The 25904-nt window shown below is 36.6% G+C and overlaps 1 protein-coding gene across 1 annotated transcript in view; it reads left to right on the top strand.

Moving 5' to 3' along the window:
* LOC138713359 (uncharacterized) overlaps positions 1 to 25904 on the top strand; it is a 467222-nt gene that overhangs the window by 153186 nt on the left and 288132 nt on the right. Inside the window, exon 2 of the mRNA XM_069845391.1 lies at positions 23064 to 23125. The gene's annotated coding sequence lies outside the window, so the exon portion shown is untranslated. The remainder of the gene's footprint in view (positions 1 to 23063; positions 23126 to 25904) is intronic.

The following is a 25904-nucleotide window of genomic DNA, read 5'->3' on the forward strand; positions in this document are numbered from 1 at the left end:
GAGCAGCTATCTCTAACCAAATCATTTTTTATTATTCATTTATATGAGTGTACAAATGATAATTTACTAAATATAATGAATCTCTCAAAACGTTTAGTGCTATTTCTTCCAAATATGAAATATTTAAACCTAAACGCAAGAATGTAGTCATACAAAATTTTGTAATACTACCACTACTAAATTTATATTCATATTGATTTTTCGTTTTTCCGAGGAGTGTATATGTAGGCTACAATAGCCTATGTATTGCACCCCCAGTAAAATATGACTTATAACTTACTGCTGTGTCCGATGAAAATTTACTCCCTCAGTTTTCCTTAGGGCAGAGATTAGAAATGGATTGGTTCACGTAACGTCCTCAATTTAATGTAAAATGTAGATATTTATTGTTACAGTACAGGTTGCGCTTTAGTTTTTCCAGTCTTAGAAATCGAATTGGAATACCGTGAGTGATATGAATTCAACCCGATGAAATTTTGAAATGTTTTCCCTTTATTAACACGGAATCTTTTTCTCTCCATTTTATTTCTGTAGTCACAGTACCTACGTCGATTGTACTTATAATTCTCCTAAGTTGCTCTCAAGCCAGTCTCCATTCCAGCGCTCATTAACTTATCCTTGCTGAAATTGAAAAATTTCTCAGTTTTTCTGAGTGCTCTCAAGAATCCATTCGTCCTTATAAAGTAAAGTAATATTATGAGCAGGAAGTTAAATGCTTCAAGTTATAAACTGTGCACCGCAGTTATATCCCCCTCTTTTGCATCTCTCCTGAATTTTTCACACTCGCGTATTTCCCCGAACGCCTATATTGTATCTATCATAGAATTTTCTTCTATAATACGAGTGCTGATAGTTTCTCGATAATTTAATTGAGCTGAACGTATGTATGTTGCCATTGTGTTTTTTTCGAGATCGAAGGTCGAGAAAAAATTATCTTACGGATTTATAAGCTCAATTAAATTATCACAGAGAAAATATCAAGCACGAATTGTCTTCAGTGAGATGATTCCGATGGGAGAAAGATATCATTTTTATTGCAATTTTTATAATATAGGGGAGAGTTGGGTAGTATCGGACATCGGGTAATATCGGACAGTGCGTTTCTTTCTTCTACCACAGATGGTAGTACCTGAATGACGTAGTTACGTAACTGTATGCGACATCACAGAAACGTAACCATGTCATTCAGGTACTATCATCTGGTTGTAGATGAAAGAAACTCACTGTCCGATAATACCCGATGTCCGATACTACCCAACTCTCTCCTAATCACGATTTACCTCTTTCATCTTCGCAAAACACCAATTTTATTACCTTTATTGCAAGTAGAACAACCAGATATCTGAAATTTAATTTATTTAAAAAGAACTGAACATTTCAGATTATGGCAACATAATGAATCGCCATTAATGAATAGCAGGATGCATATTTTATCTACCGTAATTGAATGAGAACAAAATTACAGTTTTAACAAAGATAACGGAGGAAAAAAAACCTGCACACTGAAGGCTTAGAAACTCAATAGATGTCTGCTATTCCATGGAACTGACACACAGACCCCCATCTCATGCAAAGCAATAAAAATTTGTTGTTTGAAGTTATGCTTCACTTTTTCGTGTTGGTTGTTGGATATGAGGCCCTACCTATAGATTTGTAGCAGGTTGTCACGGTGGTCCACTAGCTAAAGCGCTGTACTCATCCTTAGACTAGGCTTCAATCTCCAGTGTAAACACCCCCCCCCCCGATTTATAACGTGTATTAGCAAAGCCGTGGTCCAAATAACACAGAGGTTTTCTTTGGAAGCTCCGGTTCACTTATTTATGGTATCTCAACAAATCATCGCGACTCATCGCGGGCATAACGTAAACCAGCCTCCTATGGCGCATCCTGGGCAACGGCTCTATCGGTAAATTGGTCTACACAACTGGTTTCATATGGGTGAATGACGAACAGTCAAGTATCTATAGTCGCGACGCTGTTATTCCCGGCGTGACTCTTCCTCTTTGGTTACGTCTTAGGAAGTGAGGGCTCTATAAAGTCTAGGTAGGTAGTATCGTTCGCCATTTTTGTTCTCTCGTTGCCGAGCTACCAGATGAATCTATTTGCCGTACCGTTAAACATTATAATGTCGTAGCTCCTATGATAATAAATCAAACGCACTATAATTCAGCAAAAATGTTTGCTGCAAATAACGTCCTCGTGTGCTTTCTGCGAACGCCAACGAAAGAGCCAAAATGGCGGACGATTATATTAAGCATTTATCCAGCTTAGGAAATGCATAATGTCTTCATCAGCGAATCACAAGACGTACATGTTTAAATGTAGCCGACCTGCAACGTGATTGGCTGCCGGAAATTAGAGCGACGGGACTATAGTATCAGACTTTATATATATATATATATATATATATATATATATATATATATATATATTGCACAACAATGCTTTCATATGCACCGGGACTCGTTTCAGATCTTTCATTATATTCATAAAGTGATACGAATGTGTTGTTAGTTCTTGGTCGGAAAATATCACGTCTTCTTTGATTAGGCCTAAATTCATAATCTTCATCGATGTCACTATACTGCTAAATAACATTACAATTGCTCAAGTTTAACTCTTAATAGTGTTCAGTTAGTCATGAAATAAATTTAATAAATGACCCCCCTCGAATAAGAGTGTAACCAACAAATCTATAATACACGTTTCAAGAGAAAAGAAGATAATTTCGTTTGGCTTATAGAACCATTTGGTTAATCAAATATACAAGTTTATTGTCCACACCTGTGGAGTAACAGCGCGTCTGGCCGCGAAACCAGGTGGCCCGGGTTCCATTCCCGGCCGGGGCAAATTACCTGGTTGAGGGTTTTCAGGGGTTTTCCCTCAACCCATTACGAGCAAATGTTGGGTAACTGTCGGTGCTCATTTCACCGGCATTATCACCTTCATATCATCCAGACGCTAAATAATCTAAGATGTTGATAAAGCGTCGTAAAATAACCTACTAAAATAAATAAATACAAGTTTATTCAGGTATTGGATGGATTCATTTAATGTTGTAAATGAAGGCTTCAAAATTACTTTTTCCACTGAAGTCACATTTTTCATTAATTTGATGTTACACCTTTTTTCGAGGGAGGTCTTCAAATATGTAATTTATTTCCTTCATGCATAATTTGTTACACTTTCAAATTTTACACAGCTAAGGATAATGTTATTGTAGAAAATGTGATAGCTGTACAAGTGAACTTTACACATCTGTAAAATCTCTCCTTTAATGTGAAACGAAACATTTGTAAAGTAGCTATGCAAAATTTCATTTTTAAAAATTTGACTTTCTTTGTAAAGTTCAACCTTACGCACTCTGTGAAATAGAAGTTTACAATTTACAAACAAATTTTACAATTTACAAGAATTGTATGAACATTATGAAACAGGTCGCAGCTAGCAAAATTGTGATTTTCTTTCTTTCAGTTGTAGATCAGAATGTTTTTTCTTACAGCACATATGCTGATATAGGCTACTTATATGAATTAATAAAATTCACAATTACATATTGCTCTTAAATAAATTATATAGACATTAATTTCCTTCGGAATCTCGTTCCTAAATTTACTAAATAAGAATAGGCCTAACAGTTTTCGCGAGTACGTATTCGTTCTGGAAGATTCAGAATGTTGACTTCATTGCTTCGTCCCAGATGTCTCACACTTCTCTTGCAATCACAGAAGTGTTTACACCACGGTTTGATTAAATTAAGTAGCTTGAAATTATGCTATTTTCCTGTATCTATACGTCATTCTGGTGAATTACGTAAGCCCGTTTCTGCACTGTTTGAAGTATGGTGCAACTGCCGCAAGTGTGTGCTAACATGGATAAAACATATGTGGGACTCATTAAAAATGCTTCTGATGTTTATTCACAATCTCAAGGCCACTTTAGAAATTCGTATCACATTTTTTTAGGCTTCATGATTGTTAATATCTAATGGCCTGCACACTCATGTTAGATTTAAGATGTAATTACGAAATTGGGATATTATGGGTAGTAAGAATAAAACTGAAGTACTTTCTCAAGGTTTGTACTTACGAGTATGAGCACTTTCTGTGACTATATACTCGTAACCACTAGAACATACTCATTTGTGTAATAATAAAAATATTCTACCTAACGCGAATATATACACATCTCAAAGCCTTCTTGATCATTTAGAAATTAATATACTCGAATACTCGTGTTATACAGGGACATCATTTTATTTTTACTTCAATTTTTATTGTACCTGAGTTTTTGAATGTACTTCACTCCCACTCCTTCTACTAATGAAGTTCAACCGTCCTCCACACAGATCCAAGACCGCATATATACAGTCATAATAGCCTTACGGTCATAGTAAACAGTACGTTCCAAAAATATGTTCGCGTTTTCCAGTGACGAAAGAGCTTTCAGTATTGAATCATTTTCGCACAGATACTGTCGTCCATTTGCCTACGTCGTATCCCGGTTTTTCCCACCAGCTTTTATTCGCCAGCTGGTGGCTGGGTGTCTTAACTCTTTTCTGAGAACATTAATTTCTGTTAGGAATTGGACGTCTACGTAATATTATAGACTGTTTAAAATAACATAAGTAAAAGGGCCTCATTAAGTAATTAACTGTCACGTGATTTCCCCCCTTTCTATGACCCTACGACATAACTACTTGGACGGACAGTAGATAGTATGTCTGAGTAATTTTATCTTTTCGGATCGGGCAGAAGTGAAGATTGAATTTACAGTACGTAAGGTACTCTTTTATAGAGTAGGTACTGAATTATTTCAACATGAGTTACTAGTACGAAGGACGAAACTGGTAATGGGGATTAGGTACAATAGTCTATAATGCGATAATATGCACATTAGAACTGAAGCCTGTATCGAAATGAACGGCCACCATTTTCAAAAATGTGTTTAAATATTCATATTATGATTATTTTTCAATTTCACTTCATTCTCTATATTGTACGCTAATGTGCTGTAGACAGTATAATATACACTGCATAATGAATACGTCCACATGGACAGCTCAGTTCGTGAGTAAAAACACTCATTGTTAATACTGTACTGTATTTTGATTAAACAAAAACCTAATGAAAATTATCAAACTCAAAAGGGCGATATTTCCTAGTTTACGTATATGGATGAACTACTTTTCTTCTCTCCTATACCTAGTAAAGTGATTTGTTTGTATATTACGCCAGTATCATCGAACTCCAGTCGTGGAAGGGAGTAGCAAACGGCGTTGATCCAGAGGTAGGCCTATAGCCAGGTTAATATTAAAAATGTTAGTAAAAATAAAATGATGTTCCTGTATATCTTCTTTGACCACATCGCACCGTGATGCTCAATTTTTTATAGATTTTCCTATGCTGTTGGCATGCTGTAGTGGCTTGTGATTAGTTTTTGTAAATTTTGACAATGGCTGGATAAACAAATAAATAAATAGATAAATAACATGAAAGGGACAGTGAATCGGAAAAGTGACATTAAGAAAACAGGAAATAGAAAATTAATACTGGGAAACCGTAATTAACGAGATGTTGAATGAAGATTACAATGAATTTCTAGAATTACAGGTATGTTAATAGTACTTTTTATTATGGAGCAGTTATTTATATATACAGTAGAACGTCTATTATCCGTGGTAATGAAAGGGGTGGACTGAACGGTTAATCGAAAAAATCGGATAATCCGTACCATAAAAGATTTTCGTAAATTTAGTGAATAATACACTTTCGTAATTTCGTCCATAGTCTTCTATTCGACACGCTAAGTAGTGGCTGAGAAGTTCACTAATTTAAGTCTGGTTGTCAACGATGGGTTTTTAAGGGCCAAGGAAACTCCTTGTAATGACTGTCTCTGGAAATATATTAATAGTGGAAGTCTCGTGTTGTAGATTTAATACTTCATACATTTCATCCTCGTATTCTGATGTGAGGTGAGCCACAGTTTCTCTTTCCCCAGACCACTCAATTATTTACACTTTTTTATAGCTACTACAAGAGTTCTTTTGACACCCGTAGAAAACATTTTATATAGAAGTTATACAGTACGATAATTCGAACTAGACCATACTGTGTAACGAAAAAGGCTTGTAATGACACTATCTAGAAAAGATAACGTGCTAATACAATGTACAGTACTTAATGTATTTCTGCAGAAAAAAAAGCGTGAAAAAGACAGACGGATAATCCAACAATCGGTTAATACAGTGACGGATAGTCGGGGTTCTACTCTAATTATATGTATAATAGGCTATATAATTTTAGAGTTAAAAGTAATTACATTTTTCAATTAATATTTTACAAAATAAACTGCAATTCTTAATTAGCAATACAATCTAACCTTATAATTTAGAGATGAGAGAACGGCACAGGTCGATGTTAAACTCAGATCTTACATTCGATGTTGTTGGTTGTGTTAAAAACAATTGTCTCTGCTTGGAATTTAGTTGTTTGTTGGCCTGATGTTTACTAGTTGTAATGTGTTGTTGCACCAGGAACTTTTGTGTAGATGATACTGCACACTGACACAAATTACAAAATAATATTTTATTGTCAGTTGATAAACCATCTTCTTTAAATTCTGAAATGTAACTTGTTAGTTTTGATTTTAAATTGACTGAATGACGTACTTTTGGCATATTTACCGTCTTTATAGTATGATTTACAAAACTGAACCTATGTGTACTCTGACTGGCATTTAACTGTTGAGCTGCACAACTGAAGTCTGTTAAAAATTTTAAATTAAATTAATACAGTTTTGTAACTTACTTTTCCATTGTTGATAGGACTGCTAATTTTCAAATAACTCTGATGTTAAAGGGATTACTGAACATGTGTTTAAATCTCTATTGTTGAAATGTATTTTTAAAAGTTAATGGAATTTTGTTTTGTTTTATTGTTAAACCTAATATAATATGGACTGTTTTATATGAAATATGGAAAATATATGGAAATTAACGAAAATATGTACTAAACTCTAAAATATGGAAAAATATGGAAAATAAAAGTAGGATTTTTCAACCCTACACATTGTGAAACATAAAGATAATGCAAAATATAAATTATATTAGCTTTATAAGTAAATATGTATTTACATATAAATCCTTTCCCTGGTAATAACTATGTAAGCAAATGTATTTAATTAGAATTAGAGTCTGGCTGGGCGGAAGAGAAGGCCTACTGGCCTTAGCTCTGCCAGATTAAATAAATAAATTATTATTATTATTATTATTATAATTTAATAATATATAATCATTCATATGTTTATAGGTCATGTTTCTTTTATGAAGAACAAATCGTGTTTAACCAATTTATATTCACTTTTGTGAAGCGTTAAAAGTTTTTGAATCCACATGTTCACGTATTTTTCTATATTTTTCTATGAGGCACTACATCGTTTTAAATTCTGCAATTTTTTCTTAAACTGAATACAAATCAACAAATACTCAGAACTGAACCTTCTACAAACCATGCTCCGAATAACATGAGAAAGTACTTACAAGAATGAGAATATACTAGCTTTTATTCATAACAAATATGAGTATGTATTCTGTACAAGATGAACACTAGAGTATATTCTACTATACTTCCACGTTATGAGTATGTAATTAAAAATAAGTAGGTACTCCAATGTTTTTATCTTACTAACAAGAGTATTTACTAAAAAAAACTAGTATAAACTATACACTCATTTTTATTCTTATCATCCAATGTGATACGCGACTCATTCTGTAGTCACTATGCAACCCGCAATGTAACGTCCCCTGAACCCTTCTACGTCTCCGTAAAGCTCAGGTATGCATCATCCCTTGTTTACTTTCACTGAGCGTATTCCGAATCTCGCCGGTGAGCAATCCGATGGCATCACGGTGTTCCGAATTCCACCGATGACGTCATTGATGCTCCACCGGTGTCGCACCGGTGCCATCAACTTGCAGAGGTGGTGGCAGTCTCCATTAGCCGCCATCAGTGAATCTGATTGGTTCTTGTATAGGGCTGGAATTAGCAGACGAATAACATCGTGCACTGTTGTGTCATGGCGGTGTGTTCTGCTGTAGTTCTGCTATAACTTATTGTTTTTAATGAGCACAACGTAAAAACAATATGTTAATGGCTTATGATCGAACATGTCAACGGACCAGTTATTACTACCGGTTCAAGAAATAAATTGTTTATGCTATCTTTTCTTTGAACGAGATGGCAGTACGAAAATTTCGCAAAATTTTGCTAGCGTAGCACAGACAACAACTTGTACAGTCGCCATGACAGCCAACGTTCCTTCCAGCAGTTTTGTTCCTTATTTCGCTGCAACGTGACGTCATTGATGCCACCGGACCGGTGAGATTCGGAATACGCTGACTATATCACGAACGCAGTGACGGCAGTAAAGTACAGCAAAAGTATGTCTATGTCAAAGCCTTTAACCTCTTAAAAAATGCGGAAGCCATGTTTAGAACTACATATACTGTAAGCAATTCTTCTCACGAATGAAACTGTGAAATCAAAATGAAGGACCTGTATGACTGGCAGACATTTTTCTGACCAGTTACAGTTGGCAGTGTGCAACATAACTCCTGACTACAATTCACTGTTAGATGTAAAAGTAAGTGAAACTGAGGAGAAACTAATTTCAGCAGCTTTTGTTTTGTTACAATTCAGCTTACAGACGTAAAAAAATTGCATTATATTTTGTATCGGAGTAACGATAAGTTTATAGGAGGCCAAAAGGATCGTCTGCTCCGAATCACTTGCAAGACGCTACTTATGCTCATGACCGCGGGTGGAAGGGTTGAAGATGTGGGTAGCGACAGGTGTTAAGTAGATCAGTGGCGGGTTTATTGTACGCTAGACATCATTGGGGAAGTTCGTATACTTTCACTTGAAGCAAGATCACAATTTGTTAATTAATACAAATAAAAATACAAATAAATACATAGACGTTGGAACAGTATGATAAATACTCGTAGTATAAACCATTAAATAGATTCAAAACACTTTGGAAATAAACAATCTGCAAGTCCCATGTAAATTGAAATTAAATGCTTAATCATCATTAGTCTGATGTAAAAATAAACCTATATTTATGTCTATGTATAATAAGTAGACAGTGTATGCGGGATGACTTAAGGAAAAGTGAAATTGTTTTGTATCGGAGTATAGGGCACGTGCCGCGTCGTCCTTCTTTTGTGTACCTGGCGAGTACAGCAGCGTTCATAGTAATATTGCAACCCAATGCGTGCAGTTGTGTTGTCCTACTCAAGTATTTAGTACGCGTTGAATAGTGTTGTGCTGATTCATTCATAATGTCGAAGGCAAAACGTTCAATTCGCTCAGAGATACGAAGTGCAATTAAGAAGTATGGGAGTGACATTTTATGTATTAACGAAGACAATATCGTGTGTAATGTATGTGAAATTGAAATAAAAACCAGAACAACTCAAACTTTAGAGAAACATTGCAACAGTACATCACATAGGAAATGCGTTGAACTGAAATCTGAGGAACCATCTACATCATCATCATCATCATCATCATCATCATTTAGTTGTGCGGGAAATGTTTTGCAAAGACATGTGCAACATGATGCTCAGTGCAAATATTCCTCTAAAGAAATTAAGTGATCCCCATTTTAGAGGTTTTCTTCAGAAATTCTCTCGATACAAAAACTGTTTAAGCGATAGGCGAAGACGATTCAGCTTCGACAACTTACGAATAGTCGTTTAGTGCAACGCTAGTAATTCCATCAGTGATGACGAGGTATGTGCTACAGTATGTCATTTTTCTTTTCCTTCTGACTGTACGGAGATACAGTAGCATGTTGACGTCGTCTGTTTACGTTTAAAACCTGTTGAGCCAATGGTCTGAATGAAAAAAAAAATGTAACATATAGTAAATGTGCACCTACATTCAATGATAAGTCATCCCGCATCCACTGTATAATAATAAGTAATGAAATGCATTCTGCTGAAATAAAATTAGCCTTCTCAGTTTCACATATTTACTTCAGCAATATTGCATTTAAATCCGGAGTTACATCACGCACTGCCAACCGTAAAGCCTTGGTTTCTCTGAACCGACGCATGCGACGTGCGAGATGCGAGGCCGCCGCTGCGAACCATCTTCGCAATGACGCTGCGAGGCTTGTGGTTTCTCAGGCTGCTGCGAGATCGCGTGGATCAGTCGCTGAGCGCATGGTGGATCTCGTCACCTGTTTGCTAATGCTGGAAGAGGAAGATAATGATGAAGAGGAAATGATCCTGTATTCTTTTTGGTGAAGACAGTGATATCTTCAAGAATAGGAAAAGCGAGGGTGCTTACAATATTCTTGTAAACCGCCATTTGATTGATAGTGAAACAAAATTTAAAAGTTATTTTAGAATCTCAAGGGATCTCTTCTATAGAATTTTGTATTTAATTAACCCATTAAAGCCCAAATTATTTTTATTTAAAAAACTAGAAGAATGTATCTATTTCAAAAATTTAATCCATAAGATGTCAAGAATATATTTTGTTTCTTCTGCCGTGCACCAAGTAGTTGAATATCACCCTGTCTATAAATAGACCTCTGGGCACTTATGATATCTGCGTATTCATTTGCAATAAAGTAAATATATTTTTTGTATATTTAATGTATTATAACCAGAAATATTTACACCAATATAAATAAATTTATTTATGACGGTTTTAGTAATTAATGCAACAATACAATGCTGCAACAATAATGAAACACACTTATTTTAGTAATATCTGTCTTTACCAAGTGTGGTAAGGCTCAAAGCATCTTTGACAGAGTGTTACATCACACTTCTTGCGAAATGTTACTGGTCTCCATTTACACCATTCCATCCGGCAGTGTTTCTGAGAGGGTCGATTTGCCATGAAATGACCTCTATTATCAAACCTCATATCAAATTTCACTCCTCGAGGTGTTGAAATAGGGCGCCCCATTCTCTTGCAATTCGAAAACATCTTGAGATATTGAACAGCCAAGTATCTTCGGATTCTAAGTAGGTCCAGGGAGTCTCGTCCATGTATTTCTCTGTAGATAATCCAACCATTTACTATATCCATAACCAACTTTCTGACCACTCTTTCCCACGGATTGAAGTGACATATTTGCCTGCTAACCAGTTATCATGCTCCAATCAACCCATGTACTTACTAGAGTTCTCTATGATCTGTGGTCCACACCTGTGGAGTAAAGGTTAGCGCGTCTGGCAGCGAAACCAGGTGGCCCAGATTCTATTCCCGGTCGGGGCAAGTTACCTGGTTAAGGTTTTTCCGGGGTTTTCCCTCAACCAAATATGAGCAAATGGTGGGTAACTGTCGGTGCTGGACCCCGGACTCATTTCACCGGCATTATCACCTTCATTCAGACGCTAAATAACCATAATATATTGATAAAGAGCAGTAAAATTAACTAACTTACGTCTTCCGGCTGCGAAACGAATCACGTGAAAGGGCGTTGTAATATTTTCTATTTAGCTTTAATATTGCTGTATGATAGCTCAGCACACGTCAGGGAGGTTTAAACTCGGTTGCTTGATGGGGACATCTAAAAACTTCGACCTAGTTTAAACCTTCCTGAGGTATGATTGCCCGTTTTTTTTACACATTTTCTACAGATTTCCGCTTCCCTATGCTATTCTACTACTAGATTCACGGTTACTTGCATCCAGTAGACACTATCTCCCTACTCCATCATCATCGTCATTATCATCACTATCCTCATCATTAATTATCTTGGATTAGGCCTTCTCGTCTGTTCCGCTTCAGACTGAACGCTGATTAAAAGCTGGTCTCTCCACCGCTTCTAACTTTTTTCCTGAAAATTTCGAGTATTTGAAAATATCCTCAGACTAGGGCATTAGTCCCTCAATGAGTGAGTTTCGTGGTGGGACTGTTACCTTAAAACCTCTAAACCTGTCTGCTTTTCTATCTAGTTATGACCCCATAGCCAGAGGATTCCGGTTTGTACGGAACGGACCCACGCTCTCATTCTCTCCCGTTTTCTATAACATTGAACAATAAGAATTTTGCTCTGACTTAAAACAATGTGTTTCTTATGGTTTTGTGTGCGCTGAATCTGAAAATGCACCTAAAGCTAATGCATTTTATGAGTTTATAACTTATTTCCGGTTTCTTATGGTTGTTGGCATTTTATTTTGTACTCGTAATAAATTAACAGATATTGGTCCCTTCGATTCAGTAAATTTCAGAACAGTTCAACGTGAAGTATACGCAATGAATAAACAAGGGTGTGGTTTTCAGTATTTAAAAGAAAAGTTTACCAGTTTGAGTGAAGGTAAATTAAAAGAAGACATTTTCATCTGTTCACAAATTCACAAAGTTATGGCTGACTCTTGTTTGAGGAAAAACTTTCCATTATAGAAAAATGGCATGCCGTGCTTTCAAATATGTATGCTGAAATTTCCTTGGAAATTCTATGGCAGACAACTACATAGAACTTGTTGTGGAAGCCATGTCACGTGCATATGAGAAAATGGGGTGTAATATGTCTCTCAAAATACCCTATTACATTCTCATCTGAATTTCTTTTCTCCCAACCTTGGAGCGGTAAGCGAGGAGCATGGGAAAAGAGGTCATCAAGAAATATCTGAAATGGAAAGACGATATAAAGGAAGATCATCATCCAGGATGCTTGGAAACTATTGTTCGTTTGTTGTAAAAGAAAGTATCGGGTCTAGTTATAAACAGAAGTGATCCAGAAAATTCGTTTAATGTAAGTTCAAATTTCAAAATTTTTCTCATTATATGCATGAAATATTTTTATTGTTGTTCTGTTTTAAACTATATAACATCATGTTTGTATCCAGTAAACATTTTTCAAATATTATGAGGCGTTTTGAATCCCAAGTGTGTTGTCATTTTACCAGAAGCAGTGAAAAATTAAAAACAAGTTTTTCATTAAAAATTAAATTCATTTTCCGTGGAAAATGGTACGTAATGGGGCAATTTGGATTTTAAATTCAGATTTAGGGTACACATAATTATTAGTAATATTCACCTATTTTTGTTTCGGAGCAAGATAAAATATAAAAATTTGTTCAGTGTAACCGCAGATTACACTGCCCCGGGGACCACGAAGTGGACTTGAATGGAGGTTTTCCCTACTCAACATATCTAAATTATAATAATTTTATTTTCCCATATACTTCATTATTTTCTTTATTTATCTGTTTATGTGAACTCTCATATTGATCTTCAACTTCTCACTTCCCTTTTTTCGCCTATGACGAAGATAAAACCATTCTACGAAACGTTGTGAATTCATTTACAATTAAGCAATGTAAAAATAATCCAATCTTCATCTCTCCTATACAACCCACCATTGTTTCTTCCCTCTAGATGCAAAGCTATTTTCTGAAGCCTCGCAGTGCGCGCCTCGCACAAATTCGGCCGGACGAATCTGTCCGAGGTGACGCAGCGAGACCTCTCTGCGACCCTGCGCAGACCGCGCATCTCGCAGCTGTAGAAACCACTCACTATCTCTAGTGTAGTCCAGATTTGTGCGATGCGGGCCTTGCACCTCGCACCTCGCATGCGTCGGTTCAGAAAAACCAACCCCGACCCTGCGTACCATTTTCGCAATGACGCTGAAAAGCTTGTGGTTTCTCATCCTGCGAGTTCGCGTGAATCAGTTGGTGAGCGCTTGTTATGTCCAATGTATTTCACCGTCTTGCTACTTTTGAAAGAATAAGCCAAAATTATCCTGCATTGTTAGTGGAGAAGACAGTGATATCTTCATTAGACTATTTGTCAACGCTATATGTATCTAATTCTAATACTTTTCTTGTGACGAAATTGGATATATATAAACTGAAGAACGAAGAGAAAGAAGAAAATTTGAAGCAAGTTTTCAAGAGAAAGCCACTAAATTAGAATCCACGCTTGAAAATAATAATGAGTACTGGATTCATTTTAAAAAGCTGTAAACCAGGGCTATCAAAGCGCCTGCACTGCGTGCTCTCAAGAACCTGCAAACCATTTCCTTAAGAGCGATGATTGCACTTTATCTTGCTGAAAAGTGAATCTTGTTGGATTTGTAATGCTTGTAGTATGAGCACGTAATACAGGCGATTTAACATCCCTGCTGTGAACAGATAACAGATTGGTTGGTTCACTGGCTGAGAAGAAGCTACCCACTGAAAGATGCACTGGAAGGAATTGTGAACGGGAAAAGAAGTTCGGAGCAGAAATAATTATCAGATGTTACAGAATATAAGATATTTGAAACGTATGTGGAGACTAAGAAGAAGGCATAAAATATGGAAGATTGAATAATGCTAGATTTGCAGTGAAGGATCTGTCGTTGGGACGAACACTGTCAGTGAATTAATACGGTTTTACTGCTACATGCACAGTATTTGCGATCAGTAGACTGTCTTTTTCTACTCTATCTAGGCTATCTAATTTCAATTTTTTTCTAGATACGTCAGTATTTTCTTCATATATCCGTTCTTGTGAACCCTCATGTTTGTTTTTCATCTCTTACGTATTTTATATTCCCCTTTTTGCAATCTATTGTTGGTTAGTCAAGTAGAACAGGTATTTGTAACGACTCCGACGAGTAGGCTACCCTTCTTACCTCTTATTTTCTCACCTGAATAGGGAGATAGAACCAATCATCGAAAAGTTGTGAATTCCTTTAAATTTAAGGAGTGAAAAAATGTGAATTTACAACTTTTCTTTACCACCCACCATTGTTTCTTCCCTCTAGAACCAAAGCTATTTGCTGAGGCCTCGCAGTGCGCGCTTCGCACAAATCCGGCCGCGATTCGGTCCGAGACGACGCTGCGAGGCCTCTCTGCGAACCTCCGCAGATTGCGCACTTCGCAGTTATAGAAACCACTCACTATCTCTCATGTAGTCCAGATTTGTGCGAGGCGGGCCTCGCACCTCGCACGTCGCATGCGTCGGTTCAGAAAAACCAAGGCTTAACTGGTCACGAAGATGTTCGTCCGTCATGCGGGTCCTACATTTTGACTTTGCGATGTTTCGAAATTTGTTTATATTACGTATCACCACATCCATGACGTGCTGAAAATTCAAAGGTTTCTCACAAAGCGCTTCTTAATGAAGAATGCAGTGTACTGTGTAGAAAACTGATGCACCTGTTTCGTTAAGAAACACTTTTAGTCTGCCACTTAAATCCTTTTTCTCGGCAACAGTGGAACGGGCTCCATCAGTAGCTATGGATACTAGCTTCGACTAATAATGAGGAGCATAGTATCAAAGTTAGACAACTCCATTTTTTTGCGTTTTCGAGATATTGATTGTTTCTCATAGAATTTTGTGTGCTGAATGCGATTCTGGAACCGTTTAGGTTTAAAAACGAAAATAGCACTTAATTGTGCGCTTTAGAATCAAAATTTAGAAAACTCCACTGTGGCTTTATTTCAAATTAGGACAATTCCTTCAGAAGCCAATGAGAAGCCCACATTCGTAGGTCTACCATCTTTTCCTATCACGCATCGCGAATTCAACATGGCTGATCGTTTATAAAATCGGTTTGTGGATGAATAAGCACTGTTTTACGTAAATTTGGTTTGAAACAGAGTTAGAAGAGAGATTAAAAATAGACTGTTTCACTTTAAATATGGCTTCGTTTGGTTTCAAAAACAGACAACTCCACATTAAATATGGCTTCATTTGGCTTCAAAAACAGACAACTCCATGACTTAGTTTCAGAGATGGACAACTCCACTTTTTAAACTTAAATTTCGACCTTAATATTAATTCTAATCACATTTTGAGACTGAAAAAATATTTCTATGACCCATGAGAATGTTAAAAAAAAATTGTACGTATAACGGTGACATTAATTTCTAAGAATCTAGTTTTTCGTCTCTCCTGTAAAAAAAAAAGCAAAAGTGGACTTGTCCAACTTTGATACCAAGCTCCTCAAATTATGTTTATGTACGCACGAGCAAAGGCCATTGAATATTTCTTCTCCAGTGGTGTTACTTTTTAAAGAAATCAGGTCTAATTAATATTCCTCAACATTAAGCTGTTTGTCAACACCGCGTATAAATACAGATAACGGAGCTGTATCTGTCAAATCATCGCTTTCATTACAAGCGAGACAAAAATGTACAAAGTTATGAATTGGATAGCATCAATCTGCCTAGATATGTCATTAGATAATATGATTTCAATTTGTCGACAAAGGAGTAAATTGCGAAAGTGTTGCAATTCTTTGGGGCACAAAATTTCTGAAACTTAACCATGCATGTTTTTACAAACTTCCCTTACTGAAATGAGTTGAGACATTTGGCTATCTCCCATGACATAGTGTAGGCCTAACTAACAAGTCTTCTTTTTCTGTCATGTCAAATGCAGGAACGTCAATATGCAGAGCATGTTTATTTAACAGGTTACTCAATTCTTTTGCCCGATCTACTCTTGGAATAATGAGGGAATATGCGTAATAATAATAATAATAATAATAATAATAATAATAATAATAATAATAATAATAATAATAATGTAATATCCAATAACGCTAATATAATAGGCCTAATATTTATAATAATCAATAATACATTTCAACTCAGCATAGGATTAAGAATGCTATGCAACATAGTGATGTACATTCCCTCGAAACATGCCGGAAATTGTCTTTGAACATATAAGACATTTTATATCATCACCATCTTCACAACAAAAAACATTGTTCCCACTCTACATTAAATCCTCTTCTTTTGGAGGTCGAAGGCTTGGACAGACATATTCGTAAACACCCCATATCATCGTATTCCGAATCGCAGTGCTGAGCAATCTGGGGCCTGTTTCTCAAAACTCATGGACTAGTAATACTAGTCTGTACAGTAGTAATATTAGTTTATTTTACAAGTCTGTGTTTCTAGAAACTACAAGGGTAAAGTAGTAGTTACCAGTTCACCAATTCATAAGTGATTCTGTTTCTCAAAATGCTAATCTAGTTGATTATACTAGTATTCCACAGGAATATTCCTACAAGACTCCAAAGACTGGTGATTTCTATAGTATCAGTTACCAGTGATAACCTTTCTCAGATAGTCAAAACAAAATATTGTATTTATTTTTTTAATACATGTGGTTTAGTGATTCCGATTGAAGTGATGAAGTTGTTGTGAGAAGAGCTAAAACAATATCAAGAAAGAGCAATTATTATACCTTTACGGGAGCATTTATTTAAATATAATAAACAGTTTAGATAAAGTGCTGAAAAGCTTGGAGTCAGCCTCGGTAGCGTACTTGGTATAGCGCTGGCCTTCTATACTCGAGATTGCGGGTTCGATCCCGAGCTAGGTCGATGGCATTTAAGTGTGTTTAAATGCATCAGGCTCATGTCAGTAGATTTACTGGCATGTAAAAGAACTTCTGCGGGACAAAATTCCGGCACACCGGTGACGCTGATATAACCTCTGCAGTTGCGAGCATCATTAAATAAACCATAATTTGAATTTTGAAAAGCTTGGAGAGTTGTTAAATGTAGTGGAACCTGCCATAACAAGACATATAATAGAAGTCATGCATTATCAGCAAAGCTTCAAATACAAATTGCTCTACAAATTGGGATGTTGATTATTTTCCAATGCCATCAGGGTCTTTCTGTCCTAGACCAGCAACACATGTAGAATATTTTCCTAATAATCTAATACCAATTCATCAACTGCAGTGAATTTTGCTGGCTTTCCTCCTTCACTACCAGTTCTTCTGGCATTATCAACTTTAGCCTACAAATTAAATATAAAACGACACTAATTTATTAATATATCAAATATAAAACTGAAAAGAAAAATCAGCGAATTTTTCATTAAGTTATAAGTGGCATTCATGTCGGCAGTAGATCCACTAACTACATAATATGTTTATATTATGATACCACCACAGTCTAGTATATACAGTCACGAAGCTCAATACGTAGTAAATATGCAAACATTAGATAGTTGCTCACCACTAGGATCGCTAATATCGCCTTATTACAGGCAATGCAAAATAGTACCGTCACAGTCTATTGTTTCTAGCATCCTCAAAACTCAAGCTTCGTGAATGTATATAGTAGACTGTGATACCACAGTCTAGTATATACAGTCACGAAGGTAAATAGGTAGTAAATATGCATCCATAGATAGTTGCTAACCACTAGGATCGCTAATATCGCCTCATTACATACAATGCGAAATAGTACCGGCTCAGTCTATTGTTCCTAGCACCCTCACAACTCAAGCTTCGTGACTGTATATACTAGACTGTGATGATACTGTGAGCTTGAATTGGTACTCATCAAAGTTGCTTTCTTAATGTTGGGTCAGTAAATGTCCCTAACGTATGCATAATCTTTGTTCTGAAGTATCAGTTTCACAGCGTCACACATTACAACATTTTTTGTCCATTCGTTTACTTTATAATTTTTTCTTATTGTGCTTGAAAAAGCACCGAATAGTATATTCTTTGATTCATTAATCATATTGAGTATAGTTAATTTGCTTTCCATTGATGGAATTTTAACCGAAAAGAGAAATCAAAACCAAAACACAAAAAAGATAGCCTTCCAAACCTCAAATAACAATACCTACCAATGACTATAAACAAATGAACTCAATCAGCTGACTAGTGAAAGAGATCACGTGACTACTGAAAAATTGTCACAAGTTACTAGACTGGTAAAATAGTTTGAGAAACAGAATCTACTAGAGCTGGTGAAATATACTGTGGTAACTAGTAACTGGTGAGCTACTAAACTAGTATTTTTGAGCAACAGGCCCCAGATGGCATCACGGTGTTCCGAATTTCAATGATGACGTCACTGATGCTCCACCGGTGTCGCACCAGTTCCATCAGCTTGCAGAGGTGGTGGCATTCTCCATCAGCCGGCATCAGTGAATCTGGTTGGTTCTTGTGTAGGGCGGGAATTAGCAGACGAATGCCATCGTGTGTTGTTGTGTCATGGCGGTGTGTTCTGCTGTATTGTTTGTAATGAGCACAACGTAAAAACAATATGTTAATGGCTTATGAGCGAATATGTCAACGGACCAGTTATTACTACCGGTTCAAGAAATAAATTGTTTATGCTCTCTTTTCTTTGAACCAGATGACAGTACAGAAATTTCGCAAAATCTTGCTAGCGTAGCACAGACAACAACTTGTACAGCCCCATGATAGCCATCGAACCTTCCAGCAGTTTTGTTCTTATTTCGCTGCAGCGTGACGTCATTGTTGTCCACCGGTCCGGTGAGATTCGGAATACGCTGTATGTCCGGTACGCCCGCCACTGCATTGTTTACTGTATCGAGCACACGCTATGGCAGTCTGGATGCCTTACGGGGGAGGAGGGCGAATGGAGGGGGTTACATTGCAGGTTGCATAGTGACTACAGAGCGATTCGCGAATCACCTTTTGGACAGTATGCATTTGATTTAAATTCATTTGCAACTCTCTGTTATTCATAATTACGTACTACTAACTTATTTTGAATATGTTTAATGATTTATAGTAATTATCGTACTACTCGAACATAGGTGTATATTTAACTAATTTTGATGTAATTAAATACTTAATTTTGATTTTGTACATAATGAATATACAATAAATCCTCAATGATGTTTAGCGTATTAATAATCCATCACTTGTACCTACAACTACACCCTTTACAACCCTTTTTCCCCAGGTCATTTTCAGTCTTAGACAAAAAATGACCGCTTCCCTGTAGCGTGAATTTGTCTAGGTGCACTTGGGGCAGTGCCCGGTTCACACGATTAAGGAAATGATGTTTATTTTGCACCTAATTTACTCCTTGAATATATTATCTTCGTTATATATTATTCATAACACTTGGCCTATAAACAGAAGCAATAAACAAACAAAACAAAGGAAAAGCAGAGCTGCGTCGTACACGTGTAAACCTAAACTCTCACGAAATCAACCGAAGTCTTCCGAAGAGAACTTCGCGTATGGCAGCCGGTCATTTTTTTTTCTAAGACTGCACCTAAGCAGCGCTACTCAGGTGAGTCGGTGCTATCATGCCTTTTGGCCGCCCACAGACTCTACAATTAACAGAGGTGCAGAAATCCCGAGCGCCAGTCTGCCACTGTGACTATGTTTTTGCTACTGGCGCCTAAGTTTCGGCCCAAAAGTTTTCTAGTTTTCTGGTTTTTTTCTTTCTTCTCCTGCTCGTAAATGTAGGCTACTGCAAGAAATATTCCATTATTATGTAAGATTGAAAGTTCATTTTGAATATTACATTGCACTGCGTAAAATGTAGCTGACACTAGTGTGTACCGTGTTTAACTTAATACCTAGTACATCTCATTAACATTTTTGGTAGTTTAAATGTTTAGGAAAAATAATACTGAGGCCAGTGCCAAGTAGCAACTCGATTTTATTGATAGAAATCAGGTTGCTGCGATCCTTGCTGGTTCCTGCATTTTTGGTCTTGCTCCTCATTGAGAGAAAAATTCTGCACCCTTATACTATTAAACTGGAATGGAGTTATTTTATTTCTGTTTCCCTATAGTTCTTTTTCTCATTCTGCATCTCGATTTTCTCTTCTGTATCCTTTCCTCCTCCATGTGTAATCTCTTTATTGTTATCTTTCCATTTTATTCTTCGTATCGTCCTTCTTCTATTACTCTTCTTTATCATTTTCCTTTCCATCTACCTCCTCATCTTCTTCTGATTATCATGTTGTCGTCTTTTTCGCTGACTTCTCATGCTCTTCCTCCTTCATATTCGTTTTCTTCTTTCACTCTTCTTTCTTGTTTCTCTTTCCATCCATCGCATCATTTCTCTCTTTACCACGCTTTCATCGCCTTCTCCGCTATCTCGTCGTCTTTCTTCTCAGTCTCTTTTTCTTTAACTTCATCTCGCCTTTCTTATATTACGTTTCCCTCATTTATCTTCTCATCCTCGTTCTCATATCCCTCCTTTTTATTGTCTTCTTTTTATCGTTATGCGTATTTTCCTATTCTTCTCCACCTCTTTTCTTCCTATCGCCCTATTTATTATTCTCCTTTCTCATTCACATCTTCATGTTCCTCAAATTTATTATTTTCTTCCCTCTCTCATTCTCGTTATCCTCCTATCATTTGTCCTCTTTCTTGTCGCTCTCTATCGTATATTCTTCTCATTTCTAAAACTATTTGTCATACTTCACTTCCACTTTCCCTTCTTTCTTCCAATTCCTCATCCTCCTTTTGCACTGTTCCATACTCGTTTCCACCTTTTTGATCTCTCAATTCGCCAATATGATCTTCCACTGGCTCATCTTCCTTCACTTTGTCACGCTCATTCTGTTTTATACAGTATTGCCAAATCTTACTTACTTACTTACTGACTTTTAAGGAACCCGGAGGTCTTTGCCGCCCTCACATAAGCCCGCCATTGGTCCCTATCCTGAGCAAGATTAATCCAGTCTCTACCATCATATCCCACCTCCCTGCAATCCATTTTAATATTATCTTCCCATCTACGTCTCGGCCTCACCAAAGATCTTTTTCCCTCCGGCCTCCCAACTAACACACTATATGCATTTCTGGATTCGCCCATACATGCTACATGCCCTGCCCATCTCAAACGTCTGGATTTAATGTTTCTTATTATGTCAGGTGAAGAATACAATGCGTGCAGTTCTGTGTTATGTAACTTTCTCCATTCTTGTGTAACTTCATCCCTCTTAGCCCCAAATATTTTCCTGAGCACCTTATTCTCAAACACCCTTAGCCTATGTTCTTCTCTCAAAGTGAGAGTTCAAGTTTCACAACCATAAAGAACAACCAATAATATAACTGTTTTATAAATTCTATCAGATTTTTTGACAGCAGACTGGATGGTAAAAGCTTCTGAACCGAATAATAATACGGATTTCCCATATTTATTCTGTGTTTAATTTCCTCCCGAGTATCATTTATATTTGTTACTGTTGGTCCCATATATTTGAATTTTTCCACCTCTTCAAAGAATAAATTTCCAATTTTTATATTTCCATTTCGTACAATATTCTGGTCACGAGACATAATCATATACTTTGTCTTTTCGGAATTTACTTCCAGACCTATCTCTTTACTTGCTTTAAGTAAAATTCCCGTATTTTTCCTAATCGTTTGTGGATTTTCTCCTAACATATTCACGTCATCCGCATAGACAAGCAGCTGATAGACTATTTTCAAATCTTTTTCTCGATTTCTCCTGCTCCTTTTCAACTTCATACCTCACCTCTTTTCCATTTTCCTCATAATTATCGTCCTCTTCGTCCTTATTATTGTCATTTCTCCTCCTATATGACTTCTCTTTTTGTTCGTCTAAAACAGTTTCTTTCTCTTCCCTCCAACCTCCCCCTCATCTATTTTCTTTCTTGTCTTGTACGACCTGGTGTAGAGAAATGGTCAAATGTTACGAGAAACGTTCCTTATCACTCTGTTAATTTGTTCAGCATTGTCCAGATGGACTCGCCGAAATTTCAACTCTGCTTCCTCGATTATGGAAAGCAGACGATGTAGTTGTATGGCCAGCGGTGCGCAATGCACAAATGTACTGTAGGCTATCTGCGGTTAATTGCGGGTCTTTATTGCTCTTATGAGAGCTGTTTTATGTGTCTGTTGCGTCTGTCTTCACATGAGAAGGAAACAGCGATAACAGAATGCAAGGGAACTCCGGGCTTGCATAGATACCGACAAGGAAACAGGAAGCAGCAGCAGCATTGTGGTGCTATCCCACATTAACAATTTAATTACGACTCATAACCTCGCTTTAGTGGGAGTGTGTACAGCGTTTCTGAGCGGGGTGTACTCGACCTGCATGCGAGGTAGTTTAGTGCTCTGATGTTTTTATGCGACTGCTACCTTATCTGTAGCCCTGTACTGCGTGTTGCATTCTGTAAAGCAATGCAGATAAGACGAGAGATAACTCTTGTTTGGAGGTGTAATCAGCGTTCGTCCCTGCAGTGTAGTTCAGACTGTTCTGTATTCCGGTGCCGTAGCCTCGTCAGCGATGTGACTGGATGTTTGCTTCTCTTTGCAGGATTGTTCGCAACGTTTACTACGCAGCATCTCGTCACTGGGCCTAAACAGACTTTCAGAATGGTAAGTTTTGACTTCATTTGTAATATATTTAGCTTTTACATTTATGTAATACGTATTAGTGTCCTGCAAAGTTTGAACACGAGAGAGGCAACGAAGACGTTACAAACTTCTTATTTCATATCGTCGTTGTTCCTATGTGCAAAATGTAAAAATTTTCAGTAGGAAGAGAAAACACACAACACAAATTCTGGCCGACATCTACGGCTGGCTACTAGGATCCAGAATACAAAGCAGAGGTTAAATTAAAAATACAATATGATTGCGGAGAGAATACGGATCAATGATAAATTTCAAAATAAAGTACAATTTGATTTCGGAGAAACATGAGATGAAAGTACATTGAAGATTAATGAAATGAAGTAAAAAAAAAATATTACATGGTATTATACAAGTGATTTTGTAAAATGGATAATGAATCTTTCAATACCATTAGATAAATTTTGTTAATGTTCTCATTAGAAAATTTAAGAGAAAGGAGAATGGTTTTGGTTAACTTAAATGAAGTTCCCCTAGCGCCAAAAAGAAGTCCTTTCACTGAAGTGAGGAAAACATGGATTGTAAATAGACTTCTTTTCATCGTTAACGTTATTGGCTTGTTGATCATGCTTCTCAAAACGGACAGTGGGGTCAAGAATGAGGCTTCTTTGATTCCGGCGATCGATGGCTACAATGTCTGCTCTTCTCGTTGATCCATTCTCAGCCAAGCAGTGCACTTCTTCGTAAACCTCCCACTTTGCCTTCCGAAGAGTGGTTGCGATGGAGCTTCTCACTTTATGGTGGCGATTGTTCCTCAGTAGTTCTCCTTTAGGGCAATAACCCAAAACATACCCAAGGGTTTCTACTTCGCTGCATCCTGGGTGACGATAGTTTTCGATCTTGTAAGGAACGACCTGGCACAGATCGCACTGCTACGATGTTTGTGGACATCTTTATGGCATTGGTCCACTCTGGTCTATTCATCCTATGGCAGCCGTACATAGGAGACTGTGAATTCTTGCATTTTCGAAACAAAGAAATATAATTACATACAGGAGATTTTATTATTTGCTGTAGCACTATTTAAGTTACTTAATAGAGCAAAAATCTGAAAATCGATTAATATGTCACATAGGAGTTATTGCAGGAACAACGACGATATGAAAACTAATGGCAAGATCTGTGATAAAATCCTTCAGCGGTTAAATTGTGAAGGGATGGGAGTGGAGGACAGCGAATATTCTTATATCAAAGGGGATGCAAGCATGACAGTCTGCCTTCTGAAGAGCGAACATCGGCGAATCTCGAACTTCATCATACTCGACAAACTTAACCGAACATAGCTCCTGTAATGCAGGACACTAATCTGTATTATGTAGGAACATTCAGCAATAATTATTAGGCTAGTAATATTTTTCCACTGGCAACTGTTACAAACAATTCCAGAATGCCACGATAATGTATCAGCAATGACGTAGTCAGGAATTTAAGATGGTGGAAAGTGCAAGTTTTGGGAACATCACTTGGCAAATTTGTCTACAACTACATGCAACATATTTAAATACAATAAGTATTATTGTTTAAAACTATGACATTTGAAATCAATTTTAGACTCTTCATAAGTTGTTATAAAGCAAAATCCATTCTCCATCGTTTCAGAGTGAATGAACAAATGCCTATCTTAAATAAAATTAAATCTAGCTATTGTGTTGAGAACGGTAGATTCATAATGTCTTTGAGAATTTCCGTCCAATTTAAAACAATTTGTCAGCAGAAACATAAAGAATTTGTTATTCTAAATATGGTCATTGCCGGTAGAAACAGTCAAACAATATATTCTTTCAGTGTCGCACTTTCAGCGCCAATGGATTGTTCTTCGTGGTTTAAATAAATAATATAATTTTAAATATTTCTTGAAAACATGAGTGCGACATCAGCACGATGAGCCCCCCCCCCGCCTACGCGACTGTGTATTAGGAACGTTATTGCGCTTTCCGAAAACGTAATGTAGTAAATATATAAAAAAAGTGAAATTATGTTTACAGAATAAATGGGGTTAGTTAAAATTTCTGAATGATACCTAGGAAATTCGTGTCCATTTATAATGCTGTTACTTTTGGAACCAGAACTGAAAACTGTCCTCCTGTAAACTTTACAACAAAGAACTTCCCGAAGCAGACGATTTAAATATTTAGGTATGCATTTAGATCGCCGATTAACATGGCGTAAACATATTGAAACTAAACGTAAAGAATTAAATTTTAAAACATCAAAAATCTATTGGTTATTGGGACCTAAGTCAAAACTGTCATTAGAAAATAAACTTCTTGTTTATAAAGTCGTACTAAAACCAATCCGGACATACGGCATCCAACTGTTGAGAACTGCTAGCAACTCAAACATTGAAATACTGCAGAGGTATCAGTCTAAAACTTTACGTTCCATTGTCACTGCACCATGGTATGTCCGTAATGATGTCATTCATCGTGACCTAAACATTTCAACTGTGAAAGAAGAAATCTCTAAGTTCAGTAAAAAATATCTGCACCGATTAAATCAACATCCCAATCATAATGCATTAAATTTGCTGGATAATAGTCAAACAATAAGAAGACTTAAAAGGACCAATGCTCTTGACCTTCCATTCATTTTTACTACAGCTATTTGAAACATTATTATTTTTCTTTTGGAGTGTTGTCATGGGATAACATCTCCACTCATGTAATATTCTTTTATAATATTTGCTTATTGTCTATTGTAGACAGATTGTAAATGTGGCAGGTGTTAAATAAAAAAAAACATT

The sequence above is a fragment of the Periplaneta americana genome, chromosome 14 (genome assembly GCF_040183065.1).
Source record: "Periplaneta americana isolate PAMFEO1 chromosome 14, P.americana_PAMFEO1_priV1, whole genome shotgun sequence".
In the NCBI taxonomy this organism is placed as follows: domain Eukaryota; kingdom Metazoa; phylum Arthropoda; class Insecta; order Blattodea; family Blattidae; genus Periplaneta; species Periplaneta americana.